The following is a 13386-nucleotide window of genomic DNA, read 5'->3' as shown; positions in this document are numbered from 1 at the left end:
GCACTTTGGGAGGCCGAGGCGGGCGGATCACAAGGTCAAGAGATTGATACCATCCTGGCTAACACAGTGAAACCCCATCTCTACTAAAAATACAAAAAATTAGCTGGGCGTGGTGGCGGGCAACTCTAGTCCCAGCTACTCGGGAGGCTTAGGAGAATGGCGTGAACCCAGGAGGCAGAGCTTGCAGTGGGCCGAGATTGCGCCACTGCACTCCAGCCTGGGTGACAGAGCGAGACTCCGTCTCAAAACAAAAAAAAAAAAAAAAAAAAAAAAATATATATATATATATATATATATATGCACACACACATATACTCATTTTATTTGGATTTTTTTATATATATTCATATATTTATACACACACAACACATTATGGTTTAATTACAAGATTCAAGATCTCACTGCAAGAAAAGCAATAAAGCTTAATGCCAAGAGCCTGTGCAATTTATTTTTGTTTACTTCCAAGCCTGTTCCACTTTCAGAATGGAAAACCAAAGATAAGTTACCATATATAGGAGGGAGCATACAATGTGATGATATACTTTCACAGACTACACAATTTAGCAGTTTAACAATTCTAACAACCTATTAACTTTTGCTAAAACCCTTTTGGCAAAAATGTATTAGGGTCACCCACATATACAAGTCCAGTCAGACTTACCCACCCAAATCAATTTTCAGAAATATTCAATACTGCCTCAAGACACCTAGATACCCTTAAAGAGTAGCTTCACATCTCTTACTTTTTAGGGGTTCTTGTAAGAGAGTTCATGGATGGACTTGAGTGGGGGAGCAGGAAGTGACATATAACATTCCATGAAGGGTGTATTTGCATTATCTGACCTAGGACCACAGATTCCATCAGATTCTAAAAGGATTTCATGACCTTAAAATAGTTTGAGAACCACTATTATATATCTCACAGGTCAATCAAAGAGCAATAATTATATCCTAGTTGATAACTGGTTACTAAGTAAAATAAAGCATTCCTTCCACAGAAAGGCAGGCTCACAAGCTTTATGGCTGTCCCATCTCTTGCTGCATCCCTGGAATAAATGCCGTCTGAACTTAATTGCCCTACTGAAAAATACTGCTTTTCAGTATACAACTTCCTCTGCAGTAATAGAAAAAGTTAACGACTGCTTGCCGAAAAGCCAAGATTCATCCCCAACAACCCAGACCACACAGGCAATATAAAACTTTTTTTTTAAATTGTCTTTTGCACTAATTTTTTTTGGCATAATTAAAAGTTGTACACATTTTTCATCTGTTTTACCATCTAAGTTACCAAAACACAAAATGGTCAATGTAATTATCCTTCTACCAAAGTCCTGGTTTTCAGTACTTCAAAATGAAACTCATTTCAAAATGTCAATAAAAACAGCACTACCCATTTAAAAGAGAAATGATCCTTTTCCTAGTTAGTCTATGTAAATCTAAGAGGCATTTGCCATCAGCTATCAAAAACAATGGCAGGACTTAAGGCACAACGTCTCAAAACCAAAACTGACTATGACTTTTATTAAAGGTAAGTGATAAAATCTCTGTTTCCCACATAAAGAAAAAGGCAAAATTTGAAGTTCACGTTTCAGATTCTTAAATTACGCTCACAAGATTAAAAAAAAAATCACGGGGTGTGTATTCACATTTCAAATCAAAACAAAATATAGTTGAGGTTGTTCACGTTCAGCTTCTTGAATACATCCTCTTAGGATACCCATTTTCTCCATAGAAACTTGATTTTAAAAATCCCTTTAAATGTTTAAATTAACTTCCAATGTTCCTGCTTTGCAGACTGAATTTTTCATCTGATTATTTTAGGAAAAGACAAGCCTCATTCATAAGCTATGTCTAAACCTAAAAGGGGAAATACGTTTCTAACCAGAACTTTAAAAAAAGGAGAGTAAAAAATTGATGAAAGAACACTGCTGCCACGTCTTTGCCCCTCCCCCACTTCACGTAGTGGCTATTTCATCCCCTCCGAGTGCATTCCAAGGGAAAGTCCAAGAACCACCGCTCTCGGAGAAACCAGAAACAGTTAAGTGGAAATTGGCAAGTCTCTTTGGCCTTTTAGATCAATTCCTACAAGAGCATCTAGCTGCTTCTTTAACCCTTTTTTTAAAGAAAACAGTGCAAAATTCCAAGAGTCTGCACTCAATCCGGAACGCATAAGATGTTAGCATCTAAACATTGAATTTGTATTCAACAGATTAGATTATTTAGGAGAAAGAGACTCATAGTTATCATACCATCCTTCCTCCCCATTGAAACATACATCCGGGGGCCAGCCATGTAATCCAACTCAAAATCCTCACACAACCATGTAATTTGTTGGACTGATGTGGACTTTTAAAAGCTGCAAATTCTCGGGAGACAGAGCCAGAGAGACACAGAGACAGAGACTGAGAGAAGAGCTCTTATCTCTTTTTTTAAAAAGTTGTGGGGAAGAAGAGGGAAGGAAGCTTCCCTGACGACGAGGTGACCCGAGAGCCTACTTCCTCGGTGCTAGGAGCACAAAACTCGGCGCCCCGGGCTACGTCTGGCTGCTAATACTGCACCGCTGCGCGCAACAGATGAGTTCAGCCGGAACTTTCTGGGGAGGTCCCCCCAGCTCCCGGCGACTTTCGATAGGGCAAAAATGCCTGGCGCGTTTCGGATTCAGCTCCAAGCCTTAAAATCCGCTCTCCACCGCCACTTGCGAACCATCTGCGGCTGTGGCGGTCAAAAACCCACGCCCCGCGCTCGCATTCCCCTTAGCCTCGTTAGGGAGGACCAGGTGCAGGGAAACTTGGAAAAAAAAAAATCAACAGGGTGATTCCTCCCCGGGAAGGAAAATTCAAGAAAGTCCTGGTCCCTGGGGCGGGGACTGAGGCTGCAGCAGCCCAAGCGGTCCGAGGCGCACTGAGGACGGAGGTGGAAAGGGGGGCACGAAGGAGCAAGGTCGCCGGGAGTCGCGTGGCGCAGGGAGAGGGGCCGAGTCTCCCGAGGGGAAGGTACCGAGGCTGCTGTGGTAACCTGAGGAACCCCCGGCCCAGAAGTCCCACCACAGCTGGGAGGAATGGATCGCCGCAGCTGTCCAAAAAGGTCCACGGCTGCCCAGTGGCCTCAGCCTCAGTCTCCCGGGTCGAGGGAGCGTCTCACCTGGAAAGTGGGACAGGAGGGCGGCGCGCTCTTCAGTCCCCTGTTGCCTCCACTCGGAGCGGCTACTTCCTGCCCTCAGCCCGCTGGCGGCGCAACTGGGCAGCAGAGGGAGCCCGTTAGCCCTTTTATAACCTCTAGGCCGCGACGGCAGCGCCAGGGAGGAGGCGACTGCAGCCCTCGCTACGTGAGCTCGATCACACCGGCGCTCCGGCGACTGCGCAGGCGCCAAGCTCGGGCCTCCCTGCTGCCCCCACCCGTGGCCGGCCCGTGGAGTCTGAGGCTGAGAGGAGTGGGTGGGACCGGCCGCCGTGGTGTGGGTAAGCGGGCCTGGGATGTAACGCGCCTGCGCAGGGTTCTCGCCCCGCCAGCGTTACCGTAGTTACCACGGGGTTTCCCCGCTCCTGTTCAGTTTGCCTCTTTGATTTCAGGGTCCGCGTCAGGCCTAAGCGACGAGGCCACCAGCCATAAAGTATCTTAAAATTGAGAAGAGGAACGTGGGAGTGTAGAAACTAAAGAAGAATTTTTATAGGGTGGAAAATAATAGAGATTCTGTCTTGGTAGCTCAGCTGTCTTGTCCCTAAAGGCTTTTTGCTTTGCTAAACTCCCTCTCACATCTCAGCACTCATTTTATACTAACCTTGCTCTATCTCCTACCTTTATACCTTATCAGTAGATAATAGACTGAGAGCTCCAGGGTCAGGTTATCTGAATTCAAATCCTGCCTCAGTCCTGTGTGTAACACTAGGCGTTAACAACGTCTCCGTATCCGTTTACTCATCTGTAAAATAGGAATGACGATACTATCCATCTCGTAAGCTTCTTGTGAGAATAAAATGAGGTACGTGCCTCACACACAGAAATGACTTGGTAAATATTAGATTCTCCAGTAACATTAATTTATATAAGGCACCCAATGTTGCGTTTGATCTTAGTCTAACATTTGCCTTAGTTATAAAGTAACCCCAAACCAAGGGTTTCTTTATATCTCCCTGTACTATGAGGGAGAATACAATGAAGGAGATAATTTTTCCCTTGTCAGTGAAACAGAAAAATGAGTTGCTAAGACTTGTTATTCATTAAGAATTGTGGTTTCTAAAGTTTTCCATGTATGCTAAAAAGTATAGCAATAATTAACATTTGACTCTTAAATGCAGGAGGTGAGGTTGATTACGTAGCTACAGAAAGAGAGAGAGGGTACTTCGGGAGCACGAGGCAACTAAAAAGTAGATATAATGATGTCTAAATCATTATATCTGAATCATTACTTCTGAAAGTATAGTCAGGGAATCCATAAGGTCAAAATTATTTTCATACTAAGACTTCATTTGCCTTTTTCACTCTAGTAACAATACAGTGAGGTCTTCCAGAGACTACATGTCTGTGATATTGCAACAGATTGAACGCAGACGTGGATATGAGAATCTTCTATTAGCCCACTGAGGAGATTTGCAGAAATGTAAAATAATGCCATTCTTCTCACTAAATTCTTTTGCTTTGGAAAATAGTTATTTTTCATTAAAAATATGTTATTAGGCCAAGTGAAGTAGCTCACACCTGTAATCCCAGCACTTTGGGAGGCCGAGGCGGGAAGATACCTGAGCCCAGGAGTTCAAAATCAGCCTGGGCAACATGGCCAGACCCTGTCTCAAAAAAAAAGTTATTTATTTTATGTTAACATATATCAGGTTTATTGTTGTTTTAAATGAATATTTTACGTTTGTTTTAATTCCTAATATAGTAAATGTTGATAAACGTGATCCACATAAAAGCTTTTTGGAGTCCTCAATACTTTTTAGGAGTGTAGAGTAATTATGAGACCAAAGAGGCAGGGCACGTGGTGGCTCACGCCTGTAATCGCTGCACTTTGGGAGGCCGAGGCAGACGGATCACAAGGTCAAGAGATTGAGACCATCCTGGCCAACATGGTGAAACCCCGTCTCTACTAAAAATACAAAAATTAGGCTGGGCGCGGTGGCTCGAGCCTGTAATCCCAGCACTTTGGGAGGCCGAGACGGGCGGATCACGAGGTCAGGAGATCGAGACCATCCTGGCTAACACGGTGAAACCCCGTCTCTACTAAAAAAATACAAAAAACTAGCCGGGCGAGGTGGCGGGCACCTGTAGTCCCAGCTACTTGGGAGGCTGAGGCAGGAGAATGGCGTGAACCCGGGAGGTGGAGCTTGCAGTGAGCTGAGATCCAGCCACTGCACTCCAGCCTGGGCGACAGAGCGAGACTCCGTCTCAAAAAAAAAAAAAAAAAAATACAAAAATTAGCTGGGCGTGGTGGCACACACCTGTAATTCCAGCTACTCAGGAGGCTGAGGCAGGAGAATCATTTGGACCCAGGAGGCAGAGGTTGCAGTGAGCTCAGATCGCACCATTGCACTCCAGCCTGGGGACAGAGTCAGACTCCATCTCAAAAAAAAAAAACAAAAAAAAAAACCTGCCTCAAATGGAGCAGTAATGAACATATTCACTGGCTCTACATGGAGCTGACTCTGAAAGTTGACAGTTTACTCAGTAATTAAAATGGCCGTAGACTCTGCAGCAGATTTACTGTGAAGCTAAGGAGGCTTCAACTTTAGGGGCCGTCATTTGCACTAGCCCTTTCCAAGTCCCTGGAAGGGTCCCTAGTAATATGTTTACACTGTCTTATGCTTTTGTAAAATTTGTAAAAGTAATGTATTTTAAACCACAATCTTTAGTCCTTAGTGACTTTCCTCCACCATGTTTCTCTTTGTCTAGTGTTGGAGTGGCAAGCAAACATTTTTGAAATTTAGCTAAAGGGAAGTTGAGTTAGGAATACATTTGGTTCGAATTTACTGGGATATATTTTTATAACCCACAGTCACTTCCATGTGTAGTTAAGATATTGCCAGCTGTCCCAGTGGCTTCTAAGAATACTCCAATTGCCCATTGTGCTGATCCACCCAGCATTATAAAACAAAGGTGCAGGGCCAGAACTCTTAAAGTTATTTTAATGTGTCCAATGTTCTAGCATCAAAAGCTATGTGGATAGTAGAAGAGAAGCAGGGCTGAAATTTTGGGAACCTGAAGCTAATCTGTGGGAAATTATTCCAATTATTGGATGTATAGAATTGTAAAGATTTAGCATTTATCAACACCTAGCCAAAAAAGTTTTTTTTTTTTTTTTTTTAAGAGACAGGGTTTCACTCTGTCACCCAGGCTGGAGTGGAGTTGCATGATCATAGCTCACTGTAACCTCCAACTACTGGGCTCCAGCAATCCTCCCACCTCCCAAGTAGCTAGGACTACAGGCATGCACGACCACGTCTGGGTTTTCTGTGGGGTTTTGTTTTGTTTGCAGAGACAGGGTCTCACCATGTGTCCAGGATGGTCTTGAACTCCTGGGTTCAAGCAATCCTCCCGCCTAGGCCTCCTAAAGTGCTGAAATAACAGGCGTGAGCTGTGGGGCCCTGCCCAAAAAAGAAATTTATATTTTTTTCTCAGAACTTGATGAGGACATCCACAACAAACTATAGTTTAAAGAAATCTGATGGGTCCTGAACTCTTTAAGTCATATATAAAATAATCTATTGGAAGCGGATGTGGTGGCTCTCCCAGGTAATTCCAGAACTTTGGGAGGCCCAGGTGGGAGAATCCATTAAGGCCAGAAGTTTGAGACCAGCCAGGGCAAGATGGTGAGACCTTGTCTCTACAAAGAAAGTTTTTTTAATCAATTGGGTGATACGTGTCTGTAGTCCCAGCTATTCAGGAGGCTGAGGCTAGATGATCAGGATATAGGATGCAGCAAGCTGTGGTCTCACTACTGCACTCCAGCCTGGGCAAAAGAAAGAGACCCTGTGTCTAAATAAATAAATAGCTTATTGGAGATTTTTCCAAACTGGACAACAAGCCTAATAATGTATATGACATTACCAAGAATGAGTTGTGAACTTTAATCAATCACATATGCTATGTGAATTAGAAGAGAAAGAGAGTCTGGGTTAGTAATCCAAGATTCATAGAATAAATATTTATAGAGCCGGGCGCGGTGGCTCACGCCTGTAATCCCAGCACTTTGGGAGGCCGAGGTGGGCGGATCACAAGGTCAGGAGATCGAGACCATCCTGGCTAACACAGTGAAACCCTGTCTCTACTAAAAATACAAAAAATTAGCCGGGCGCGGTGGCGGGCGCCTGTAGTCTCAGCTACTCAAGAGGCTGAGGCAGGAGAATGGCGTGAACCCGGGAGGCGAAGCTTGCAGTGAGCCGAGATCGCGCCACTGCACTCCAGCCTGGGCGACAGAGCGAGACTCTGTCTCAAAAAAAAAAAAAAAAAAATTTATAGAACACCTACCTTCTGTGTCAAAGGCACTACCTACTGAGCTGTGGAAGATCAAACTTTAATTAGACAATCTCCACTTTTAAGGAGCTTATAATCTTTGTTGAAAAGAATTAAAACCTGTACTGTGGCAACAGAAATTCACTCATCCATAAATAATTGCCTGCCCATATAAGCCAGACTATGCTAAGTGCTGGGTACATCATTCCTGCTGTTGTAGAATTTGGAGTCCTTTGAAGGAAACTTACAACATAAAAATGTATGTTTCAGCTGGGCACGGTGGCTTACGCCTGTAATCCAAGCACTTTCGGAGGCTGAGGCAGGTGGATCACCTGAGGTCAGGAGTTTGAGACCAGCCTGACTAATATGGTGAAACCCCACCTTTACTAAAAATACAAAAATTAGCCAGGCATGGTGGTGTGCACCTGTAATCCCAGCTACTCCAGAGGCTGAGAGGGGGGAATTGCTTGAACCTGGGAGGCAGAGGTTGCAGTAAGCTGAGATCACACCACTGCACTCCAACCTGGGCAACAGAGCAAAAAAGAAAAAAAAATGTATGTATGTATGTATGTACAACATTAAAAAACGCACACACACAAATATACATACATACACATTTGACAAGTGAAAATAATAAGGAAACCAGGCGTGGCTCATACCTATAATCCCAGTACTTTGGGAGGCCAAGGTGGGTGGATCACCTGAGGTCAGGAGTTCGAGACCAGCCTGGCCAAATGGCGAAACCCCTGTCTCTATTAAATAAATAAATAAATAGGGCCGGGCGCGGTGGCTCAAGCCTGTAATCCCAGCACTTTGGGAGGCCGAGACGGGCAGATCACGAGGTCAGGAGATCGAGACCATCCTGGCTAACACGGTGAAACCCCGTCTCTACTAAAAAATACAAAAAAAAAGTAGCCGGGTGAGGTGGCGGGCGCCTGTAGTCCCAGCTACTCGGGAGGCTGAGGCAGGAGAATGGCGTAAACCTGGGAGGCGGAGCTTGCAGTGAGCTGAAATCCGGCCACTGCACCCCAGCCTGGGCGGCAGAGCAAGACTCCGTCTCAAAAAAAAAAAAAAATAAATAAATAAATAAATAAATAAATATATACATATACACAAAGAAAAATTAGATGGACATGGTTGCGCATGTCTGTAGTTCCAGCTACTTGGGAGGCTGAGGTGTAAGAACCACTTGAAACCGGGAGGTGGAGGTTGCAGTGAGCTGAGATCATGCAGCTGCCCTCCAGCCTGGGTAACACAGTGAGATTCCATCTTTAAAAAAAAAAAAAAAAAGGCTTGGCATGGTGGCTCACGACCGTAATCCCAGCACTTTGGGAGGCCAAGGCGGGTGGATCATGAGGTCAAGATATTGAGACCAGCCTGGCCAACATGGTGAAACCCCGTGTCTACTAAAAATACGAAAATTAGCTGGGTGTCGTGGGCTCGTGCCTGCAGTCCCAGGTACTTGGGAGGCTGAGGCAGGAGAATCACTTGAACCCGGGAGGCAGAGGTTGCAGTGAGCCAAGATCATGCCACTGCACTCCAGCCTGACAACAGAATGAGACTCCCTCTCAAAAAAAAAAAAATATATATATATATATATGTATATATATGGCCAATAAGCATGTTTGGTGGGGCACAGTGGCTCACACCTGTAATCCCTGCACTTCAGGAGGCCAAGATGGGCGGATCGCCTGAGGTCAGGAGTTCGAGATCAATCTCGGTGAAACCCGGTCTCTACTAAAAATACAAAAACAAAAAACAAGAAAATTAGCTGAGTGTAGTGTGATCATACTAATCGTATGATAGGAGAATCACTTGAACCCTGGAGGCGGAGGTTACAGTGAGCTGAGATCGTGCCATTGCACTCCAGCCTGGGCAACGAGAGCGAAACTCCGTCTCAAAAAAAAAAAAAAAAATGAAACCATCAGGGTGCTATGGGAAAGAATAATGCAAGGGACATGGCTTAGATTGATATCACAAGAAAAGTATCACTATAGAAATGACATTTAAACTGAGAACTGAATTAGCTAGATGAAGTGTGTGAATTTAGAGAGAGAGAATATTACTGTGTATCTTTATATGTGAGGTCCATGTAGCCACACACACACACACACACACACACACACACACACAACTTGGTGCATTTGAGGAGCTAAAGAAACTCAACGTGGCTGCAATGCAGTAAGGAAGGAAGGAACCCATATGAGAGGAGATTGGAGAGGTATGCAAAAGCTAGGTCATGCCGACCTGTTAAGTACTGTAACAAGTACAATGGGAAAGTATTAAAGTATTTCAAGCAATGGAGTAACCTTATGTTGTTTACCTTTAACAGAGAAGAAACTCAATGTAAGAGGATGGATTTACCTGTGAATGCCATGTCAGCGGACATGTGGATGGGCCTTGGGAGTAGAAGTGATAAAGACTTCTTCCTTGCTTATGAATAGGAACATGACAATCAAGACATAAGGGATTCTAGAATGTAGCTGAAACCGGAAACGATTCTAGTCATTAACAAGCTGGCACTCTGGCATTGTGGGAGATGGCGGCAGTGAGGTAGCCAGACCACCTACGTCATGTGGCCTCAATGGGGATGCTCACTGTGGTAGGCAGAATAATGGCCCCTCAAAGATGTCCACATCCTAATTTCGAAAACCTATGAATATGTTACCATACATGGCAAAAGAACTTTGCAGATGTAATTAAAACTGGCAAAATAATGGTATCGACAACCAAAATAAGAATACTGGGACTGAGCACAGTGGCTCATGCCTGTAACACCAGCGGCTTGGGAGACCAAGGTAGGAGGATCACTTGAGCCGAGGAATTTGAGACCAGCCTTAGCAACTTGGCGAGACTCTGTCTCTACAAAAAAAATAGAAAAATTATCTAGGCATGGTGGCGCCCACTTGCAGTCTCAGTTGCTGGGGAGGTTGAGGTGGTAGGGTTGCCTGAGGCTGGGAGGTAAAGGCTGCAGTTAGCTGTGATTGCACCACTGCACTCCAACCTGGGCTACAGAGCAAGATCCTGTCTCAAAAAAAATTAAAATAAAAATTGGGAAATTGAGCTGAGTCTGTAGAGAAGCTAAAAAGTTTGATTTTGAATCTTACTGGGTTTGAAATGACAGATGCTCTCACAGGGTTGAAACACAATCTTCCAACTGACAGGTTTGTCCATATGAAGCAGATTTCCATATCACATTGTTCATTCACTCAAGAAATATTTGTTGAGCACTTGCAATGTGCCAGGAATTGTATTAGATATTAGAATTATATTGGTTAATTTTAGTTTGTGAAAAGTTATGAATACCATGACAGGTGTAGCAGATTCCATTTTCTCCTTTTCCATTTTCTAGTATCTTTCCTTAGTAATATATTCACTATACATTATTCTTTCAATATCAATAGTTTGAGCCCTGAATAGTAAATATTTTCTAGTTCTATAATTTATTGTGGGATATCTAACAGCTATTCTATCAACCATAGAAAATATTTATAAATTTTAAGAATATTTTACTCAAAACAATAGGCTACATTTCAGAAGAATGCTTCTGCTTCTAAACAAACAGAATCTGAGTTGGCTATATGAAAGATTTGTAGACCTTGGCTGGTCCATGCATTCTTCCACCCAAATGAACTTATCAAGAGCTCAAACAAACCAGGCAAGAATGCCAGGAATCTCAGTTTTCTTTGGTGAAGCAAAACTCAGAGTTTAGAACCTAGAGTTCATTCAGTCACAAAATTACAGAAGTTGGTAGAAAGTATAACTTCTTATTTGGAAGGAACAGTAGTTGAATCAGTGAACCCAGATTCTAGTCCACCATTAACGGCATCTGAGTGAATTCTTTTAACTTTTATGCAAAAATTTCTTCATTCACCAAATGGCCATAATAATATTTGCCTCACCATCCACACAAAGACATTATAAAAGTCAATTGATGTTATTTTGAAATTTCTTGGAAAAGTATGAAGTACCAGATTAATATGAGTAATCATCATTGGATGCTGTATGATATACGATTGTGTAGTATTTTATTTTGTTGTTGTTTGTTAATCATAGAGCCAAAGCTGGTAAGTTTTAGACCTGTTTCAGTGACTTTGAGAAAATAATGAAATGAAAAAATAATTATAACTAATCTTAATGCAAAGAGTAAAGGAGAGAGAGATATACTTGTGGTATCTATAATTTGTCTAAGGTTAATGTTTGTTCTTAAGTCAATCCAGAAGTGAAACATCACTGCTTCATATCCTGTATCAATTTAAGAAATACTTTGTTGTTGTTGTTGAGTCAGAGTCTCCCTTTGTCACACAGGCAGTGGCACCATCTCAGTTCACTACAACCTCTGCCTCCCAGGTTCAAGCGATTTTCCTGCCTCAGCCTCCCAAGTAGCTGGGATTACAGGCACGTGCCACCAGGCCCAGCTAATTTTTGTAATTTTAGTAGAGACAGTTACAACATGTTGGCCAGGCTACTCTCAAACTCCTGACCTCAAATGATCCACCTCCCTAGGCCTCCCAGAATGCTGGGATTACAGGCGTGAGCTACCGAGCCTGGCCAATTTAAGGAATACTTTTAATGGAACTACTGTGGCAGACTGGTTGCATTAATAAATCCAATTCTTCTCCACTTTCTGTATTCATGTCTGTGTACTAAAAAATAAACCTTGCCCCAACAGTTATATAAAAAGATGCTCAACATCATTATCATCAGAGAAATGCACATCAAAACTACAAGATATCAGTTCACCCCAGTTAAAATAGCTTTTATCCAAAAGACAGTCAATAATGAATGCTGGTGAAGATACGGAGAAAGAATTCTCATACACCATTGGTAGGAATGTAAATTAGTATAGCTGGATCACTTGAGCCTGGGAGGTTAAGGCCGCAGTGAGCCGTGATTGCGCCATTGCACTCCAGCCTGGGCCACACAGCGAGACCCTTTTTTTTTTTTTTTGAGACAGAGTCTCACTCTGTTGCCCAGGCTGGAGTGCAGTGCAGTGGCACGATATTGGCTCACTGATACCTCTGCTTCCCGGGTCCCAGTTCAAGCAATTCTCCTTCCTCAGCCTCCCGAGTAGCTGGGATTACAGGCACGCGCCACTATACCCAGCTAATTTTTGTATTTTTAGTAGTGATGGGGTTTCTTCATATTGACCAAGATGGTCTTGAACTCCTGACTTCGTGATTCCACCTGCCTTGACCTCCCAAAGTGCTGGGATTATAGGCGTTAGCCACTGCGCCCGGCCAAGATCCTGTCTTAAAAAAAAAATCCCATAAAAACCAAAATCCTGTTTCCATTATCAGTTACTCCTCATTATCTTTGAACACTACCTCGTCCCCATCCCTAGGCACTTTTTATCTCATAGATTTGCCTATTCTGAATATTTCACGTAAGTGTAATCACAACCCTAGGTATATTTCATATAAATTGCCCCCATTCCTAGCCGATCACTAATGTGCTTTCTGTCTCTATATATTTGCCTATTATGAACATTTCATATGATTACAATATGTACTCTTTTGTGCCTGGATTATTTCACTTAGCATAATGTTTTCAAGCTTTATCCATATTGTAGTATATATAATTCCTCTTTGTTGCCAGAAAAATGTCATTGTATGGTTGGATATGCCACCTTTTCCTTCTCCATTTATCAGTTGATAGTTATTTGGGTTATTTGTACTTTTTTTGGTTATGGTGAATAATGCTGTCACCAAAATTAATTTACAAGTTTGTGTGGACGTTTGTTTTCAATTCTCTTGGGAATATAAACCCAGCAGTTAAATTGCTGGGTCATTTGGTAACTCTATATTTAACTTTACGAGGAACCACCAAACTGTTTTCAAAAGCAACAGCACCATTTACAGTCTTACCATCTGTGTATGAGGATTCCAATTCCACCACATCCTCACCACTTCTTGTCATTATCTGCATTTTGATTGTAGC

The 13386-nt window shown here is 42.9% G+C and overlaps 2 protein-coding genes across 18 annotated transcripts in view; one reads left to right on the top strand and one right to left on the bottom strand.

Annotated features, from left to right (window-relative positions):
- Positions 1-3242, bottom strand: part of P4HA1 (prolyl 4-hydroxylase subunit alpha 1) — an 86828-nt gene extending 83586 nt beyond the window's left edge. For all 9 annotated transcript variants that reach the window (XR_012417814.1, XR_012417815.1, XR_012417817.1 and 6 more), the window contains exon 1: positions 3142-3242. The gene's annotated coding sequence lies outside the window, so the exon portion shown is untranslated. The remainder of the gene's footprint in view (positions 1-3141) is intronic.
- Positions 3243-3361: 119 nt separating this feature from the next.
- NUDT13 (nudix hydrolase 13) overlaps positions 3362-13386 on the top strand; it is a 54852-nt gene continuing 44827 nt past the window's right edge. For all 9 annotated transcript variants that reach the window (XR_006689612.3, XR_012417820.1, XR_012417821.1 and 6 more), the window contains exon 1: positions 3362-3458. The gene's annotated coding sequence lies outside the window, so the exon portion shown is untranslated. The remainder of the gene's footprint in view (positions 3459-13386) is intronic.

This window comes from Macaca fascicularis, chromosome 9, assembly GCF_037993035.2.
Source record: "Macaca fascicularis isolate 582-1 chromosome 9, T2T-MFA8v1.1".
Taxonomy (NCBI): Eukaryota; Metazoa; Chordata; class Mammalia; order Primates; family Cercopithecidae; genus Macaca; species Macaca fascicularis.
This window is presented reverse-complemented; position numbering and strand designations above follow the sequence as displayed.